This window comes from Rhinopithecus bieti, unplaced genomic scaffold (assembly GCF_001698545.2).
Source record: "Rhinopithecus bieti isolate Rb0 unplaced genomic scaffold, ASM169854v2 scaffold_49793, whole genome shotgun sequence".
NCBI lineage: Eukaryota > Metazoa > Chordata > Mammalia > Primates > Cercopithecidae > Rhinopithecus > Rhinopithecus bieti.
Window position 1 is genome coordinate 16,977 of NW_016819637.1, and position 6,035 is coordinate 23,011.

Genomic DNA, 6,035 nt, shown 5'->3' on the forward strand with positions numbered 1-6,035 from the left:
AGCAGAACATGTAAAGGGGAGAGCCATCATAGAAGTGCTTAAATGTACGAGAATGGAGAGAAGAATTTTGAGACTTTGAGCCTGAAAAAGGAGTACAAAGGCAGAACTAATTCCAAATATCTGAGAGAAATTTCCTATAATTTTCTTATGAATTAATCATAAATGCAATATTATCTTTCAACCTTTCGTACATTTTGAATAAGTGTCATCATAATTCATTTTAATCAAATATCCTTTGATGTGAGAAAAGTGGATTTTCAGATATTTTATTAGTGTCGATTTTATCAAAACAAATTTTCTAATAATATAGATTTTGCCAACTGGTACCAACAAGGAGGAATGAAGTGGTGGTGGGGTGGGGTAGGCTAGGTTCAGGGACAGGGAGTGGAAAGAGGGGCGCTAGAAAAGATAATAAAATTAGTACATAGTAGATAACAGGTTTCAACAAAAATAATAATTGAGGAGATACGCCAGAGTGACGTGAGGGTCAAAACAGGGCAGTTGACATTACCTGATAATTTATTTTTTAAGCTCTGTGTTAAAACAGTTGTGTCAAAATAGTCTCTTGGTAATCCCCTCCATAGCAACTCCGTGGGGTAAGATGTGTGAAATGCCTGGGATGGTGCCTGGTCCTCTGGAGGGTCTGTACTCTACATGACCTTGCAAATGGCTTCTCTTCCACAGCTCTCCAGAAGAGGAAACCTAAGTGAGAGGGGCTTGTTCCAATGAGCTCTAGGCTTTCACCTTCACGCAGCAGGAAACCTTGGGCTGCTCTTCAGCTTCTGCAAGACTTCTCACAGCTTTCAAACTGCTGGACTGGAGAGAGGGGTGGGGGGTGGAGAGAGAGAGAGAGAGAGAGAGAGAGAAACATTTTCTCCTATTTCAAAATCTCTGTACAAAACTGGTTTGATGATTCCTGCACCTCATGTAATTGTCCAGTGGTCACCAAGGTGCAGGCCCCCATCATTCCTTTTGGAAATCATTCCCCATTGATATTCATGAACTCTACATGAAGCTTTCTTTAAGAACGGCTGCTGCATAGATAGTACGCTGACTTTAGTAACTTAAAAATAGCTGCCAGGGTGCATTTTTAGATACAGTTAATGGTACTTTCTGAGAATTTGTGGTTTTGAAAGACAGTGATCTTCCCCTCGACCCCAGTCTACAGATATATGAAGCTAAAAAATAAAAGGGGAGGGACTTGGAGACAGATATCCTGAGCTTATGCTATGTTTTTCTGACACCTATGAGTTTTATAAACTTAGAGAACCATTCTTGGATCCTGAGTTTTTGTACTTATAAAATGGATGTCACATTACGCCTCATCTTTAAATGAAACTTGAGACAGCTAAATTGTAGCAGATTACATTTAAACAATTTTTTTGGTGAAGAATTTTTATTCTAAGAGGGCATTGGTACCTTTTTTGTTTATTTGTTTGTTTTTTACACCCATTTCCTGATATAGGGTATTGGTATCTAAAAGGATCGCTCATGAGGAAAAAATAGAGATCAATGACTGGCACTAACTGATAATATTTATTGCATATGTACAAATGTTTTACATGTATCACTTCATTTTAGCCTCATAACACTCTTACAAGATATGTATTTTTATTGTCTACCTTTATAGATAAGAAAACAAACATAGAGACACTTGAGCCAGCCGCTTGCCTGAGGTCAGCCAGGAGAAATGGTAGAAGCTGGATCTGAACCCTGGCCACACCCCTTCAGGGCCTGATCTCAAAACCCCGTAACATCATCTTTTGAAGGCTTGAGGTGGGACCCTCTGCACCTCCACTCCATGGACCAGCTACTAGTGCAGTAATTCTGCTCAGACATAAGGTCTCGTTTAAAATATTTACTTTTTATTCATTCTACAGGCCTCACTTTAGATTGTATTTATTTCAATAGAGAGGAATACAAATGTGGAGAAAAATCATGTCTACATTTTGAAAACTTCATTAGAAAAAAAATTTTAATGTCCTGCCATGAGTTTCCTAACTTAGTCCTTTTGATGCTGACAGTAAAAATTTGCCTTCAGAGGTAACAGTAGGTAGGCCACCAAATGCTCTCCCAATCAGAGAACTTACAGTTTCTAACCAGGAATCTGGGGACATGAGCATTTTAAAATTCCAGTTTTTTTTTTTTTTTTTTTGAAGGCATACCATGTTTAAAAAAAAAAAAAAACTTCGGAAAAAGCAATGCATTAGAATCCATACATGTGTTTGTAGAATGCATGGAGTGGCTATTCTTAATTGTGGCTGATCACAATAGCTGGCATATCATAAGGGATCAGTAGATATATTTCAAATGAACAGATGGACAAATGAACTTGGTAAAGCCAATGTCACTTCCAGTTCTTGCCAAAATAATATATCTAATATTTATTGATAGCTGATTATATGGCAAGTATAGTCTAAATGTATAGAATGGCCTCACTCATTTAACTCTCAAATGATGCTAGGAGGTAAGGACTATTTTTAATCTTCATTTTTCACAGGAGAATCTTGAGGACCTGAAATAGTAACTTGCTCAAAGTAAGTTATGCACCCAAAATTCAGACTTGGGTCCTGTGGCCAGGAGTCTATGCTGGAAGCAACAGGGACAAGCCTTCTCTCAAAGAAACAAAGCTTATCTAGGCCTGAATAAGCTATGCTCAAGTATTCTCAGAGGAGAAGCTATTTGCAGATTTTCTGAAGGGGCCTCCTAGAGTTAAGTGATTAGGCTGACCAAGGAGGTAATGCAAGGGTATTATATCTCAGCAAAAGCAGGTGGGCAATGAGAAAAAGTAAGCGATGGGCCCAGGTACTATAAGGAAAGGATTAAAAGAATCATCAGTTCTTGAGGCCAATGGAGATGGCACTCCATCATAAGGATTCTGTTGGGGATCCAGTTAGAAATATTCTTTGATAAGTGAATGAGACTGAACATATAGGGATTATGATCCTCAATTTTCAACATTTAACTTCAGTGTGGTGTTCAATATCTTACCCCTGACAGAATGGGCAAAAGGTCAGAGAAGCCTAACCTCAAATACTGTGTCCGGAATTGGTGGGTTCTTGGTCTCACTGACTTTAGAAGTGAAGCTGCAGACCTTCATGGTGAGTGTTACAGTTCTTAAAGATGGTGTGTCTGGAGTTTGTTCCTTCAGACGTTCAGATGTGTCTGGAGCTTCTTCCTTCTGGTGGGTTCGTGGTTTCGCTGTCAGGAGTGAAGCTGCAGACCTTCGTGGTGAGTGCTACAGCTCTAAAAGGCAGCGTGTCTGGAGTTGTTCGTTCTTCCCGGTGGGTTCGTGATCTCATTGGCTTCAGGACTGAAGCTGCAGACCTTCGCGATGAGTGTCATAGCTCATAAAGGCAGCATGGACCCAGAGTGAGCAGCAGCAAGATTTATTGCAAAGAGCCAAAGAACAAAGCTTCCAGGGTGTGGAAGGGCACCCCAGAGCGTTGCCGCTGGCTGGCTCAGGCAGCCTGCTTTGATTCCCTTACCTGGCCCCACCCACATCCTGCTGATTGGTCCATTTTACAGAGAGCTGATTGGTCCACTTTACAGAGAACTGATTGGTCCGTTTTGACAGAGTGCTGATTGGTGTGTTTACAATCCTTGAGCAAGACACAGAGTACTGATTGGTGTATTTACAAACCCTGAGCTAGACACAGAGTGCTGATGGGTGCATTTGCAATCCTTGGGCTAGACACAGAGTCACAGAGCACTAGTCCTCCAAGTCTCCAGTAGGTTAGCTAGCTACAGAGTACCAATTGGTGTATTCACAAACCCTGGAGCTAGACAGAGAGTGCTGTTTGGTGTATTTACAAACCCTGAGCTCGACACAGTGTTGATTGGTGCATTTACAATCCTTGGGCTAGACACAGAGTCACAGAGTGCTAGTCCTCCAAGTTCCCACTAGGTTAGCTAGCTACAGAGTACCAATTGGTGTATTCACAAACCCTGAGCTAGACACAGAGTGCTGATTGGTGCACATACAGTCCTCAGGATAGATATAAAAGTTCTCCAAGTCCCCATCCGGTTCAGAAGCCCAGCTGGATCCTGCACCCAGTGGATCCTGCAGTGGGGCTGCAGGCAGAGCTACCTGCCAGTCCCCAGCAGGCGCCTGTACTCCTCAGCCCTTGGGTTGTCATGGGACCCGTCACCACGGAGCAGGGGGCGGCCCCCCTCGGGGAGGCTCAGGCCATGCTGGAGCCCACCGCAGGGGGAGGAGCTCAGATATGGGGGGCTGCAGGTCCTGAGCCCTGCCCTGCGGGGAGGCAGCTAAGGCCCCACGAGAATTTGAATGCAGCGCTGGCGGGCCAGCACTGCTGGGGGACCCGGCGCAACCTCCGCAGAGTAAGCCCCTCACTGCCCTGGGCCAGGGGCACCGGCTGGCCGCTCCCTGTGCGGGGGCCTAGACCATGCCCGTGCCAGCATCCGCTGGAACTCACACTGGCCCGCGAGTGCAGCACCCGTTCCCGCCTGCGCCTCTCCCTCCACACCTCCCCACAAGCAGAGGGAGGTGGCTCCAGCCTCAGCCAGCCCAGAGAGGGGCTCCCAGGGTGCCTTGGTGGGTCGAAGGGCTCCTCAAGCACAGCCAGAGTGGACACCGAGGCCGAGGAGGCGCTGAGAGTGAGGGCTGCTAGCACACTGTCACCTCTCAATACCTCCTTAAGCTACAAGGACCGTGACATGGAGGAATAAAGTTCATCACTGTCTGTAGAAATAGAGTCTGTCTCTCTCTCTCTGTCTTTTTTGTTGTTGTTGTTGAGACACGGTTTCACCCTCATCACCCAGACTGGAGTGCAGTGGCTCTATCTCGGCTCACTGCGACCTCTATCTCCCAGGCTCAAGCGACTTTCCGGCTTTCTCCTCCCAAGTAGCTGGGTCTATAGGCATGTGCCACCACACCTGGCTAATTTTTGTACTTTTTTTTTTTTTTTTTTTAAAGATGGGGTTTTGCCATGTTGCCCAGGCTGGTCTCAAACTCCAGACTCAAGCAATCCACCTACCTTAGCCTCCTAAATTGCCGCGATTACAAGGCATGAGCCACTGTGCCTGCCAGAGTAGGGTCTCATCTTATGCTCTGGCCTATAAGACGAAATAGTAATTCCCAGCAGGAGACCATCTGGATAGATTAAAAAGGTATTCATAAAATTGTGCACCCTTTACAACCTCTCTTTGACCATCATATTGAGTAAAAGGAGCTTGTGGGGACAACTCAAAAGAGGGTTCTCCTAGGGCCTTACAGTAGAGGGAGAAGGCGTAATCAAGGCTTGGGAATCTGTCTATTAAAATCAGATTGATTAAAAAAAAAAAATCAGGAGGCTGGGTGTGGTGGCTCACACCTGCAATCCCAGCACTTTGGTAGGCCGAGGTGGGAGGATCACTTGAGGTCAGGAGTTTGAGACCACTCTGGCCAACATGGTGAAACCCCATCTCTACTAAAAATACAAAAATTAGTTGGGTGTGGTGGCACGTGCCTGTAGTCCCAGATACTCAGGAGGCTAACACAGGAGGATTGCTTGAATGTGGGAGGCGGAGACTGAAGTGAGCCGAGATTGTGCCACTGTACTCCAGCCTGGATGACAGAGCAAGAATCTGTCTCATTAAAAAAAAAAAAAAAAAAATTAGGAAGGAGTATAAAGAAGTTCTGAGAGTTTGACATAGTCCCATCACTCTGTTTCTTTTCTTGAAACTTACCCAGAGGTTCAGTACCACCTTGTTCTTCACCAGAGTCAGGCCAGAAAAATGCAAGACTGTCCTTTCACAGGTGTGACCTGTGCACCAACCACTGCTGTTTCCGTATTGTCATATCCTGATATATTTTTACAAAGATGTTGTATTATTACATATTATAATATATATGTATATGTATGTGTGTGCATACAGACACACACATACATATAAACACATATATATGATGTGATATTCCCCAAATTCAGTGGATACAAGAGACCAGTAGCTTTCAAAAATGTTTTTAAAAGAGGTCTTTTTTAAAAAAATTAATATAATTATGTTTGGAATCTCAGCACATAAAATAAACA